Raw genomic sequence first — 15,503 nt, forward strand, 5'->3', positions numbered from 1 at the left:
GCACTACTGCTGCAAGGTGTGAAAATGCAAATAAAGGGAGACCCTGCAATTGGAATTTCATCCTGCAATCTTTTCAAACCCCGTCCTTTTGAACTGATGCTGATGGGAAAGAGAAAGAACAGGAAGGCAAAGAAATGAGGAATACCAGGAAAGAAGGGGAGGACGTACCTTTTATCTGATAGAGATTGCACAGGAGCTCTCCTTGGAAGACACATCAACGATGATTATAAATGACAGAAAGAAAATCAATAGTCTCCTGCTAAGAATAGGGGCTCCCCCAGTCATTGCCGTCTCCTGTCGCGTGTAGCATGGAATGGAAACGGAGGAAACACGTTGTGAAATTTTGCAAGCAGCTTATTGTTACAGCTGCTGGCTGCTCTCGTTTCTTTGCGCCTCGGTATTTTCCCCTCTTCCAACTGTTTGTGCGCTCACAAAACGCGGCTTCTGCTACGGAAAGTGTCCCCCTCTTCTTCTTTTTTTTTTTGAAGAAAAACAACTGATTTATTTTACTTTTTTTTTTTTTTTTGCCTTGAGTGCTCAGTGAAAGCTCATTCCCATTCTCCGAGTCACGAAATTAATTATAAGGAGGGACGTTTTAATAGGATTTAGAGAGGGATCGATACCATTTGGACTTTTTTTTTTTTTTATCAATTCAAGGCGATGAAATAAAATCTGACACGGTGTGGTTCTCGTGGATAAAAACAGAGATGTGAGCCGGGGCAAATCATGAAATGTGCTGGATGGGGACTGATGTGTGTGGGGGGGGAGGGGGGTGACCTTGTGTGAGCTGACTCCCCCACCCGCCCCACACCTCCTCCTCCTCCTCCTCCTTCTTCTGAATTGATGCGGGGATTCCTGGTGCTATTTTTAGCCTCTCGGTCGTGGAGAGCCGTGCGTGGGAGGAGAGAGAGCGAGAGAGGGAGAGAAGAGGCAGCGGGAAGAGGAAGAGGAGCAGCGGGTGGATGAGGAAGAGGGAGAGATGGAAGAAGGAGAAGAGAGGAGAAAGAGGTGAGAGGGGGTATTTGCATGGAGGGGGGGAGGGGGGGGTTCCCATGCGGACTTCAACTGCAGCAGCATCCACACACAAAGCTCCACGCTGTGAGGGCTCTGAATCGTGACCAGACAGCCAGGAAAAACAGAAAAGGGAGCGCCGTGTCGTCCCCCCCCCCCCCCCCCCCCCCAAACACACACACACGGACACACAGAGGGAGGGAGAGAGAGAGAGAGATTTCTCTTTGATTGTAATTATTTTTCATTTATATTTTAGTTTTGCTTTTTTTTTTCAAACACCAGCCTTAAATTAGGTCTTTGAGAAAGATGGAGGAAGAGAAACCGCGCAGAGGTGCATGACATTACATGAGAGTGATGTGAGAATGATCAGCTACAGTGCACGGTAATAAATGCAATATTTAAAAAATATACAGAAATAAATACTTTAATACTTAATCACATTATTGTCATTTTAATTCAATCTAAAATTACTGGATGAGATTAAAGTCTCAGCTGTGTGATGTTGTATCAGAGGCAGGTGTTCTGCTTTAAAAAGGGGAATTTAAACTGAGCAAACCTTTGCATCTGATTGTGTTTTATCCCAACATTTAAACTTGGTCACACCACTAAAGATTTCTATTTAATTCTTCGATTTATTTCACTCCTGTAATTGCAGCTGAACTCAGCATTTGGCTTTGACGGGAAAATTATGTGCAATTTTCCTTCAGTAACAAAAAAAAAGGGGGGGGGGCATTAATGCACACCATTAATAGCCTCAGCTCTTGCGTTTCTATACAGCACGAACCCAGCAAATTAAGTCATACAATTAGCCGCACAGACTGAAATCACGAGGAGAGGAGAGGGACGCTTGGCATATGGAGAGAGGTTTTATTATTTATCACCAGAGGACTATTTTTAGCTCGCGCTGCGCTGTGTTGGCGTCGCGGTGTTTCCGGGCACGTTGTTGGCAGGCTTCCCCGTCACCCGTAGGTCACACGGTGGGGAGATCCATACATGCCATACTGCAATGAAGGGGGGATTAAAAAAAACATGCAAACGTCACAGAGAGGACTCCTGCTCAGCCTGCCAGCTTCATCGCAGGCGTGCAAATACTGACAGAAACAAAAGCAGGCACCTTCACCGGGGTAGGAATGCGTCAAGGAAGAAAGAGTAAATCAAGTAGACTCTTGGGCAAAACAGCTTTTTAAATACAGTAAAGCTCTTCTTTTATTTAATGTTATTATTTCCAAAATGGCCTTCAAAAACAATACTCAGTAAATAGTCACTAATATTGCTTTTATATGGCAGAACAATAAGCTGCAGGCAAGTTTTTTGGCATGTGAGGTAGAATTCAAGTATGATGCATTAATGACAATTTTCAGTTTTCTTTCCCTATTTTTATGCCATTTTTTGCATCTTTTGCGTGCTGTGGAACCACCTGAATAGATGTGGGCTGGTGAGCTTAGTGTAAAAGGAATCGATGGAGTTTCTACAAAGGAGAAACTGGACAAACATTTATGAGAAAAGTGCATTTAAGGTTGAACGCATCCACCTAAACTGGGAAGCAAAGAGGACGAATGCATGCAGTGAACAATAAAATGAATTATATAAAGCAAAAAGACAAAGAGAGAGAACAATGGAGGTAGTGAGGAATGAAAACAGGGTTGCCTGATTGAGGGGGAGGACGGTGGAGGGACAGGGGAGCGAGACAGATAGAGTGCATTAGGAATGATTGGAGAGGAGCGATACAGAGAGAGGAGTGGATGGGGTACATTCAGATGTTCTGGATGATAATTCTGCCTTGTGTCATAATGAAAAAATCCTGATGCTATCTGGATGCTGGAAAAAGCTGCCCCCCCCCTTCCTAGGAAGAGAGTAAAGCCACTTTAGATATAGCATCTCTTCACTACCAAAGTTGTCCCCAAGGCATGGAGTGGTTGCAGGCCTGTGCTTGCTGCCTGTTGCACTGTCTGCCCTCCATCTATTCTGCATGGATGTCTGGATTTCTGCCACCCAGCCTGCCTGAATGTCTTCTTATCCGTCAGTCTCCATGCGTCTGTCTGTCACTGTCTGGCCAGCTGTTTGTCCATTCTGTGTATTATTTGTATTCCACGTGTATCTCCGTGGTCCAGCTTTTCTCCGTTTCCTCTCTGACAGAATCCCTCCCTCTCACGTCTGTCTGCATGTTGACGCTAGGTGCCTCTGTCTATTTGAATACCTCCATTTTGCTGGACGTCTTCGCTGCTCACTGCCTGCTGCATGCCAGGCGGCCTGTCTGCTTCAACGCCTCGTTGCCTCCCCTCGGCTTCAGGAAAAAAGACGAAGCTGCTGCCACACCCAAAAACAACATTAGGCCTACTTTGTTGGTCACGATCTAACCTTTAATTTGTGAATTTACAGCTTAACAGCTCTGTATGTGTATATTTGAGTAACTGTGGCTAATTTAAAATGGAGCTGAGGGAAATGCAGAACAATGACACAGACACAGTCCTAATTAAGGAATTAAAGCAGCTTAGGTTTATTACGTGACAAGGTCCATTCATCTGAGAGTTTAACCGTGCACCTTGAATTTGCTGTTCAGGGTGCCGTTTGAAACTGACCTCATGTTCATAGTCTTTATGCATGGTGAAATATCAGCCATTAACAGCATTGTTTTTAACCTTCAAGGGACCTTCAGCTGTATTTTTTCACCGATTCCTTGAGGCTACAGAGTATTTTTGCACGCAATTGCTAAACTGGTGAGACAGCCACATCTAGCTTTTGTGAAACTAAATTTATTCATTGATTTTTGCTGCTTATAAAAAGAAAAATATCCATTTTGATAAAGGGGCATTTTGGAGGATTTCAGTTAGTGATTTGAAACTAAATTTGCAAGCGTTGTAGCTCAATCAAATCACCGTGGAGAAAACAACCCATCAAAACGTAGTCGTGACAGCTAGTAAAGCAGATATTTATAACTGTTACGTAAGTTATGATGCTGCTTTTAATAGAAGTGACGACTGTTAAAAAACAGACAACATCTGGCAAAAGAAATGTCATAAGTTTTAGTTTTCTGCCTTTAACCTCTGTCTGGTCAACATCACTGCCGTGTAGTTTCTGCCCTCTGCTTACTTTTGAAGTCAGATTACAGTAAAAGACCAAGTCTGCATTAAAATGCTATTTTACAGTCTATCTAGTGTAATTAATAGCAACAGATTCTTACTGTAAAACGTCTTTGGCTCAGTGTGCCATATATATAAAGACACTACTTAGTGTTCCTAATGTTATTTCCATTAAACAGTTCATTACTTTAATATGTAACATGGAGCTACAAAACCTCACACCTGCACCCAGAATTCAGTTTCACATCTTTCTTAAAATTATGACAAGGTATCAGTTTTGTCTATATTCCCCTGCTCGTTGCGATGGATGGTTACAGGAATGCTGCTGTGTTGATGTGATTAATCACCACAGGTGTCTATTCTCAGGTGCACAAACACAGGAAACTACATAACGCATGCACGTCTATCAAACTCTAAACACCAAATTTGAGCTGAAAGAGTCGTCACAGCTTTTCCAAATATAGATTTAAATTAAAATGTTTACATTCCTGTCAGTTTGTGCACAAAGAAAAAAGCTGTGTACATCCAGAGCATCAATTATATCCAGATGATTTTTACAAATAATGCCACGTAACTGAAGAAAATTTATTTTAGTTTTACAGCAATTTGTTAAATGGTAAGACAGAGTCAGCAGGTGTTTGATTTAATGCCTTGGCTTTAATGAGGGCGTGCTGCACACAGCAAAATACTTACTTAGACTGGACGTAAAACAGTAGCGAATCCTTGTTTTTGGATGGTGCTGGAGCTTCTTCCAGACTGCTGTGTTTTGGATCTGATGCTGTTTGTTCTTAATGGGCCAGACAGATGTGGTTGCTATCCATCAGGCCACATCTTCCATGTGTCACTAACAGTCTATTTCCCCGTGGTGCTGCCTCTCTTTAAAATGTGTCACTTTATTGTTCTGATTTCTCTTTCTTCTCCTGGGAGTGGAATATGATTTCACAGAACATTAAGTGGATGGGATCTAGGGGAATAGAGTAGGGACCGGGGATGGGAATGGCGGTGGGAATGGCGGTGGCAATGGCGTAGAGCATCGGTGATCTGGCCTAATTAAGCCCTCTCCCCATTTCCCTCCTACCCCCCTTCCTCCTCCACCTTTACTCCCACCCAGCAGTCCCTACTCCCTGTGCCTACCCCCCGTGCTCTCTGATAGCTTGGTGACTTTCACCGTGGAGTGTGAAGGACGAAGGAGTACTTCTTAAATCGTAATCCGCCTGACTTTGGGAGAAAAAGGATTAGTCTAGCAGTAGCCTGATTCAGTATCCTGTGTCTGTGTAACCCACATGTCAAGTACAAAGATGAAGAAAGGGTAAATGAAAATATATTAAGACATCAGAGCAACTGAGGTTAAACTTTAATGCAACCTAGTCTTTGTGGACTGAAATTATACCAGGCTATGAAGCCACAGATAGCACAGCACTGCATCCAGACACTTTCACCTTAAATGCTGTGGAATGCAATCTTCTGTTATCACTTGATAATGATGCTTCCTCCCTAAGCTATATTAGGGTTTATATAGGCTATATTTCATATGAAGGCATGACCTCATATTATTTTAATAGCACTGACCCAGGTATCATTGAGTGGCGCCAGGTGGATCCAGGCTAACCTTGTTTCACCCATGGCTGGCGCAATTAGTAGCTAATCATCTCCTGTCATTAAAATCATAGGACTCTGCCAAAAAGGGAAGACCCACAGAGGTCACGCAGGGACGAAAGCCCTATATACAAAGCACATGCTTTGAACGCACAATTCAAACGAGGAACAATTGTGAGGGGCGGAGGAAGGGAATGCATTGTCAGAAGGAGGGAGGAAGTCCTGCAGCTACAACACATGCCCCCTCCTTCGCATCGGGCACGAGGCAAGTGTAGGATGATTGATAGCGGTGCCAAGACAACATCTCGTCAGGGGCCCAGTGCACAAGGGTGCCTAGCAGAGCAATGATGGACGAGCCTGTAGACCCTACATAAAAATCGAACCCGGCATATATAACACATTCCCAGCTCCCTTTCTTAACCTGTAATGTATCGTGATAGAAATTTGTTTCGCAGTCCATTGCCACAGACAGTGATGGATGCCAAAAAGAAAGAGAGGGAAAAGGGGAAGAGGAGAGAGAGGACATCAGGCGCTGGGGTGTGAATGTGTTGTGTGCATGTGCTGAGATAAACCGAAGGAATCACTGAGAATCTCTGTCATACATTTTGCTGCTGTACACTTTATATACACATATATACAAATCTGCATAGACTAAGAAAAGTGAGCGCAGGTGTGCAGTCATCTATTCACACAGAGGTTCAAATAAATTAATAGTAAGGCTAATCTTACATTTTTAGCACATGATAGACGCATGTATTTGTGGTTAAATCTTCAGTCTGATAGCCCGGTTTCAGCTAAAATTCATGAGTGTTGAGCATTTGTTTATCCAATAACATGCACTAAGTTTATGGTTGACTGGTGACAGAAGCTAAAATCTGAGGTTGAGTGATCCTGCTGATACCAACCAAGCATCTGTAGGTAAGATGTGTTTGGTGCTTCCTTGTTTTGGAGAAGGCAAATGAGCCCAGCTGGGGTAAAAAAAACAGCCAACTCTGCGTGTATCACTAGCATATCACTCAGCAACACCAAACATGGAAAACTGGCCTATTTGAAGCAGGTAAGTTTTACAGAGGATTCATTGCCTTTATTTCATGCTTTTAAATATGTTTATGCATTTGCACATTATTTAAAGTGCGGTAAAATTTGGATGAGACAGCCTGAATCTAACTGAAAATGCAGAAAATATTAGGCTGCCTTGCCGAATATTCTGGCAAACTTATATTCAACCAAAGAGACGTATCCAAGTAGCTGTATTTAACTGCTGAATCTGATTGGATTGTCTCAATTTTGATTCAGGGAAAGCCCTGATTGGTAACTTCTTTAGTGAATTACTATGTCTAATTGGGGAGCCAGTGCTCATGTGGTAGAGTGGGTTGTTATCTTTGCTATTGCATGGTTGCTGGTTTGATCTCCAGCCTCTAGCACACGTCTAAGTGTTCTTACAGACACCGAGCCCAAGTGCCCTTGACCCGATGGCAGGCCAGTCTCTTGTAGAGTGTGCATGTGGTAAAATGCTTTTGCTATCATCTAATATTATGAGAGAACATTCAACACATCACCTCGCCCTCTGTGCTGGGACTGAGTTTGTGCTACTTAGAAATAGTCAAGTGATTAAAGTAAAGGCCTTCTGTGGGAATTGTCATGTGTGCACTATATATGAGAACACATGAGACCCATATGCATGCTTGAAACACACACTGTGCACGTGTGCTGCTGCTACATGACCCATCATCACATCTCAGGCTCTCCCAAACCCACACACACCCACACACTGTGATTTCTTTTATGTGCAAAACGCTTGCAATTAACACAAATGTGTTCATATTTCTGTTTTAAATGAATAATTTTACATTTAGACTTAAATATACTTAAATACTTAAATATTACTTTAAGTACTTAAATATTATTTTCTTGTGTTTTTTGTGTTTATTAATCATATTAATCAATCATTTGATTAGAAATAACCACTAGATACTCTGTATTGATGCAGGTGGCACCCCTCTGCCTCCTTGCACATGCCCGCCCATGTGTTGTGTTGTTTATGCCTTCTTTAACGCAGACTCACATACCTGCCTGTGCACAGAACACCGACCACCACGGTGCATTGTTAGCCGATCAAATTGACTTGTCGTCACGAATCTCCCAGTAGCTGATGAATTTTAGATGGGAGCAGATAATACCTCGACAGAGGAGGCCTCCCCCCACCAAGGCAAGAGAGGCTGCGCACTCAGCAGTGAAGCGCTGCCCACTGAGACCAAACCCCGGCTGCTGAAAGATTCCCTTGCAGTTGCGTGCTGTATAATTGTGGGTGGATTTCATGTAACTCGGAGAGCTAAAGGAAGTGTGTCCATGTGCGAGTGAGCACGTGTCAGCAGAGAGAAAGCGAGAGGGATGATGGAAAGAGGTATTCATCTCCATCTATCTCTGCAAACCTCCAAATGGATTTAGCAGCAGGCCTCTTCATCATAAACTGCAACGGACTATATTCCAAAGCCGTAGCTGTAAGAGGAGCCCCTCATGGCTTAAGTTTTTTAAGTTAGTGTATGTGTGAGAATGACAAGGAAGGGGAAAAGCAGTGAGTCAGAGATTTTGCATACATATGCATGGTTTTGGATTACCAACCCCACATGCAGATCCACATATAAGTATTAATAACTGTTTGTGACATTACTCAGCACATAACGATTATCACAGGGGACCTCTTTACTGGTGCCGCAAATGTAAACAAATGGTAGCCAGTCACAGCACAAGTAAAAGGTAAAATGTTCTAGCCACAATTATTTTTACAGAAACACAGTTTATTTAAAAAATAAACAATTCTAAATTATTATTGCATACACAATTAAAAAAAAAAGAAATGATCACATGATTGTGAAAATCCTCTATCCAAAGTCCAAAAATGACTGAATGGGACTTCATGAGATGAGTTAAGGATTGGGGTTGTTTTGACAATGTTCCCATTACGTCAAGTCAGTCCTTTTTTTAGACACTGACTAAAGCTCTTGCTGGAGATTTGAATAAGCAGAGTGGTTAAACTGAGAGAAAACATGGATTGAAACAGAATTCACAGAGACGGTATGATTTATTAAACACGGCGAGGTTACATTTTGATTTGTTGATATCTTTGCTTTAATTTCCACAAGGATCAGAAAGAATTGGACTCATATAATTGATGCAAACACATTAAAGGACAGTTCACTGCGCATGACTGGCATGCTTAGTACACAGCAAAGTGGGACGTATGTTATGTAGCTGAATCTTGACATGTTGTAATGCAAGAACTTTGTTGTTTACGGTATTGGCTGGGCTTCTATCTATGCATGAATCGTCATGTACAATTGGTGTCTTGTGTGCTCTAACTGTTCTGTTGGAGCTGTGAATTAAACCTGCCCTGATTTCAGCTGAATAGACATTCTGCAGAAGACTTGAGAATAAATGAGAAGTATATGTAGTTTTATATTTTAATATATATTGCTTTGACTAAATCAGACATTTAAACAGCTGCAAAATGTTGTAAGGGTCTTTTCGTTATTTCTTGCTGCAATAGGCAGCTCAAGATCATGTGTTGTTGTGAAACACACACACAGGCAGATAGAAAGACTTAAAAGATGAAAACAATACCACATCAGCAGATGACTCTGCATTTTTACACGGTTCCCCTTGAGTTTTAAAACAGATTTTACCATTTTGCTAGAAGTCTTGTGTCTCTGAATCAGATTCTTTTTTTGATGTTTGTTCTTTGTAATCCACGTTAGTTTCTTAAAACCTCTGGTTGCTTCCAAATGTTATAACCATTGGTTTGTTTTCCAAGGTGACTGGACCTTTTCAGCCCTCAGCTTTGGAACTCTGCCCGAGCAACTCGGCTCGCCAACTCTGCAGGGTCTTTTAAATCACTTCTTAAAGATCACTTTATTGACTTGCTTTTTATTTGACTAAGTCTGTATTCTTTTTCTGTTCTTACCTGTTTGTGCTATAGTCCTCCCCTCATTTAATTCATTTAGATATTTTGTGTGCCCCTTGCTGATTCTGTTAATCTTTTGAGGTCTATATCATTTTTATCTATGACAAAAAAAAATGTCATAATGTTGTATCGTGATTATCAGGATAGCTTTGGGGTTAGGGGTCCTTACACCTCAGTGGGCTCATGAAAACTGGAAAAACAATCTAAATTCTGATGCCTCTTCAATAACTAATTATACTCTGGTAGGTTTAAGGCTTAAAAATGGAAAAATTGAGCCCCAACATGGCGTGTAGAAGTCTAGGCACTATTCGTGATATTTTTGCCTAATTAAAAAAACAAGAGTGTGACATCAGCAAGTTATTCCCCAAGACACCCTGGCACAAGAAAATCCTTGTGGTGATGTTTTGTTTTGGTCTGTTTACTCCATTTATTCACCTACATATTTTATGGTTTTAGTTTCTTTTCATTTCTCTAAAATAAAAAAGGTGCATTTTTGTTTAAGACTCTAGGTCAGAAAAGCTTCTCATACAGCAACACCTTTATTTGCATTGAAAATGCACTGATAAACACAATATATGCCCAACCTTTCCCATGCAGCAGAAAGATAAACGTGGGGATGAAAATTGTGAATATTACACTTGCAACATCAATAAGGTGACCCGGTCATATTTCTGACCTGTTGCCAATTAATCTCATCTTTTTAGCACCACATAATTTTCCAGCCTTTTGTTGCCCCCATTACAACTTTTTGGTGACGTGTTGCTGCCTTTAAAATTTAAAATGAGCTAATATTTTCGTGAAAAAGTAAAATGTTTCTCAGTTTAAACGTTTTATATATTTTCTGTGTTATATTGTAAATAAAATATGTGTTTCTGAGATTTTCAAATGATTTTCTTCTGTTTTTACACAGCACCCCACATTTTTGGATCTGGGTTTGTATATGTTTACCTGATGGCTCCTGTAGCCAAAATTGAGTTGCAACGTTAGTCCCTGTCATCTGCTGTGTAAAACAGCTTTGTTTAACTGAATGTCAAACAACCGTATTTGCTCTGTACAGAGTAAACAGCTCAGCATCCCGCGACTGTAGCTGAAAAAGAGTCAATGAACTTCACAGTATTTTAGTAGCCAATAAAAAAAATATATATATATATATAACAAAAAACACAAGAACTTAAAAATAGCCTGCCCTTCTCCTGCAGCTCTCTCCTTGTGCTTCTAACCGCTCCATCAGAAAAATAGCTAGTGTTTACAATTGCTATATATGTGATCAAACTGAGTCAGTGCTGACTTTTTTGTTCTCATGGGAGTCAAACTATTACTTCTTCAACTTCTTTCCTACATACTTGATTTGGTGGAAAAACCTGTTATTGGCCAAAGTCTCCCAATGACAGGCTAGTTTTCCTCAACCCTGAAAACAGATCCTAGAGCACATGAAGGAGTCTAATTCCTTCTCAAACTGCCTGAATCACAATGTGGTAAAAGTCTCTTAGGGATTCTTTTTTTCTTTTTTGTAAAGTGATGCCAAAAATTATGATGACTACAGCAATTTTACATGTGCGTTCCTTCATTGCCATTACGCGTGTGCAAAAGGTAAGACCTAAACTGATCTTTACTGATATAAACTACCTTGATATTTAAATCCATCTGTGACACAGTAGAACTCTCCCATTCAAAGACGCCGTCAGTTAAATAGGAAAGATTGGCACCAGCTAATTAGCATATCGAAGGATCTACCCAACAGATGGCCTTGGATTATATTCAAGGCTTGGCTCAAGTTAGTGTGATGGAAATGTCTGACACAGGAACTGCCTCTCTGCATGCTCATCACTACTAGATACATGTTATAGTCATGAATACGGTACTTACCTCAACTCCAGGAAAAGTTTCATCCCTGAATGATGAGCTGATGCTTGATTTTTGGTCTGTACCAAAACTATTCAAAAAGACCACTTTGCTCTGTCTGTAGAAACTTGTGAAAAACTTTTGAGTTACTTTGCATATGTGTAATGAATCACTGATATCCTACCCTAACGTCAGCTATGGGTGAGCAAGCAGCCAGGTACATTACCAGTTTAAATCCTGTAAAGCCTTAAAGCTGGTGACAGGGCCACCAGTGGGCCAATGGTACAGTAGCTGCAGGAAAATACATTAGCTGATAAGACGGGGTACTTTGCGTAATAGTACTAATAGTACTATCCATTGTTTTGAGACCTGATAGCAAAAGTCACAGTTTAAACGTGCCTGCTGCTGGAGATGAGACTCATGAAGAAAGTGGCTCTATTGTCTTGGGTCTGGATTTTATTAGAAGTACAGCTAACGTTAGATAGTATTTTGCCACATTCAAAAGCTTTGCTAGAATCAGAGGTGGTTGGGGTGGAGGCTGGGCATACAAAGCACCTGACTCTTACACCAGGCTGATCAAAGTTTTGTTTAAATGCAAGAAATGTCCCACTTATTTTTTTTTTAGTAGCATAAAATTAAAAATACCATTGATTGCCCTTATTAGCAGAATTGCTTAAGATTAAGTTACAAGTTTGAATACAACATAAATTGGCAGTGAATATATTAGTAACCAGTATCAGTGTGCTTCCTAATTGCACTGAGAGAAAACAGAATCTGGTTACATTTCCTACATTTGCCTTTGTATTGCATTGAAACATAAAATCATCAGTTCAGGGATGTTTAATGGAATCAGCAGCTGTTAGTCACATCTGTGTGAGCGCACAAGCCGAGCCTGGTCTTAATAGTGAAGCTACAGGATTTACACAGATCCAGGTTTGAGCAAAAGCAGGTGATCACTGATGCAGTACTAGCTCAAATTAAGTCAGTATTTTAAAAAACTATGTAGTTACTGTCACTTTCCTCCGCCCCTAACTGGTTGTATTTCAAACATAACATTGTTGAAGTTAAAGCTGCTAAAGACATATAATTTTTCAATACAGCCTGTGGTTTGTGTCTTAAATTTGTGCCCTTTTCCTTTGAGCAAGAGCATGGTGTCATACCGCATGAATATATAATCTAAGAGATTCCTATATTTATAATAAGTTTCACTGTGGAGGAAGAGTGTGGAAGTGAAACCGGGAAACAATAAATGTGACCCGACGTATTTTTTACTTGTTGAGTGAATGAAAAAGACATGAAACTGACAGAAAGAAGGAAGTCTGATACTTCAGGCTCATTAACATGCACATTAACAAGGGTCTGGTCAGGCCCCAAACATCACCTTGTCTAATGTTGGAAGAGAAATACACAGGCTGATGGAGATCCTGCATTGAGTATTGATGAGTGTGACTGGATAGGATGACAGCACAAAGTGAAACCGGAGACCCCTCACAGAATGAGATGGGGAGGGAGGCGGTGGTGGCTCTGGTGGTGTGATTTAGCATTTTAACATTATCACTTAACAAGACAGGCCTGGCACTCGGTCCCAGTGTAGGCCTAAAGAGAGCAGGTGGTAAGGGAAGGAAGGAGGAGAGACATAGAGGAAGAAAAATTGAGATGTTCAGCAAAGACTTACCCATCTTATTCACAAGAGCACAAGAAAGGAAGACTGATAGACATGGAGGGAAATGGAGGAAGAGGAAAAAGAGAAAAATGGAGGAAGGGTGCATTTCCACTGGAAATTTAATTATGCATGGCAAGGCAGCAGGAGCAAAAGAGCGGAAGAGTAGTGGATGGAGAGGGAAAGAGGAGAGTACCCACCAACGCAGAGGAATGAGGAGGCAGGTTAAGAGCAGGGGGAGTAGGAAGGGTAAAGGAGATAAAATATGAGAAAGTGGTGGCAGGCATGGGGGGTGGAGGTGGTTCTGTCATGCTTAAGGGTGGATGTAGGTGGTGAAAGTTGAAATATACACATGAGAGCCCATTGTGTCGGCTGAGCGGTAGGTGATTACGCATTCAACAATTATCGTGTTCGGTTACTGAAACGAGCATGTGGAAAAAAAAATATTTCAAAATAAGAGTGATTAGCATTCATATTCAGTATTTGTTCTGCAATTACATTATTATATTATCAAGATCAGCAACGCCACAGTGAAGGGGAAACATAAGCTACACTAACTTTTGTCATTCCATGAGTCATTTCATTGAGTTCATACATCTCACTATACTGCCTGTATGTGAATCTGTTCTCTAAGTCACTCGTTAATCAATCATTTTGACACAAAGAGTTATTTATGGTCCCACAATTCTGTCCATTTGCATGTGCATTTCAATTTGAACACCAAGCCGAGGGTGATTTCACCCAGTGAATCCCACCAGCATGTCACTGGACCTGGATGATCTATTCGTTGGTCAAATGTTGACAAGTGGGCCACAATCAACAGTTTTCACACAACGTCAGAGCTACTGGGACACGCCCACATCAAAGGCAAAACAGTAGTGTACTCCTTTGCTCTCCAGTCATCCTTTAGTTTAATGCTGGACAGCTGCTGCGCTACCGGATGCACTCAACGTTTATTTACAACTGCCAAAAGATCGTAGAGTATGACACACACATGTGAACACACCTCTTGTAAACCTGCCTTAAAGTAGACATGAAACACTTCATGTATAAAAGCCAATTCACACAATTGAGCTTAAAGGTGCTTAAAGTTAAAGTTTTTAAAAGATTTTTAGCACCAGTGCAGAGCATGACAGCATTAGGTTGGTTGGTTGCTTGTACTCAATAACCTTACATTAGTTTACGTTAGCTAACAAATCCAGTAACTATGGGGAAAATAAAGACACCAAAACTAAAACTGAGTTTAAAGGCATCATTTTTGTGCTGCCCTTGGCTGTAACAATGACTTTTACGTTAAGAAACCAAGGATGTATTGTCAACTTTCGCGCTATGTTTCTTTGGCTGTGGGAATCCCATCAGCATGTCTGCAGAAAAAATAAGGTGAGTGTGTGCGATCGACAAAAAAACCAAACAAAAGGGTTTTAGAGACAGAGATGCCACACTTTTTGGAGACCCTTGTTTAACCTTACATCATCTCATTAAATTGATTCCTTCATATTAGAAGTGAGGAAACGCGAAGCACAAATGTAAGTGAAGGATACCATAAGACCCAAATTGGGGTTTTTTGCGTTCTTTATTTTTGCTGCAAACATGCTGAGGGATGTCAGGATCCCTGATCGTGCTTCGATAAGAAAAATAGTTATGTTTGTGATGTGCTTAGTAACCTGTTGTGTTGTAAACTGCTTGGATGTACTTGGGAAAAGAGAAAACGTTTTATTGCAAAAACTAGTGTTGATTGCATCAGATGAATGCACCACTCAGTAAATCCGGCCACAGGAGGAAATCACTTCCTGACTCCAGCTTGTCGGTCACCTGACTCAAACAGTCTTTCCTCCACACAGTGCACACATAAAGCACTTTACTAAACCAAAAATTACAGCTAACAGGTGGATTTTCCTATTTGAGTGCAGCTAGCCAAAAAACAAAGAGCCAATTACTGCTAAAGAGACAGACAGCGAAAGTGGACAGTACATCCTTGGCTTCTAAGGAAAAAACTCATTGCTGCAGCAAGAGGCAGTACAAAAGTGATCCACTTAGTCTGATTTTTGGTTTTAGTGTCCTAATTTTCCACTGAGCAATTTGTTCTGTTACCAGTTAACTAACAAAAATGAACACATGTGGCCATGGAGGTGATTGGAACACACAGTGATTTAAATAGGTGAGTCGTTACATTTGGCAATATAGTGTATAGAAGAAGTGCCAGTGTTACAGACAGTGTTGGGTAGGTTACTTTTAAAATGTATTCCACTACAGATTACAGAATGCATGGCCCAAAATGTAGTCTATAATGTAAAGTTACTCAGTGTGAGTAACGTATTCTGAATACTTTGGATTACTTAATATATTGTCACGC

This window comes from Pundamilia nyererei, unplaced genomic scaffold, assembly GCF_000239375.1.
Source record: "Pundamilia nyererei isolate P.nyererei 1_Seehausen unplaced genomic scaffold, PunNye1.0 scaffold00004, whole genome shotgun sequence".
Classification (NCBI taxonomy): Eukaryota; Metazoa; Chordata; class Actinopteri; order Cichliformes; family Cichlidae; genus Pundamilia; species Pundamilia nyererei.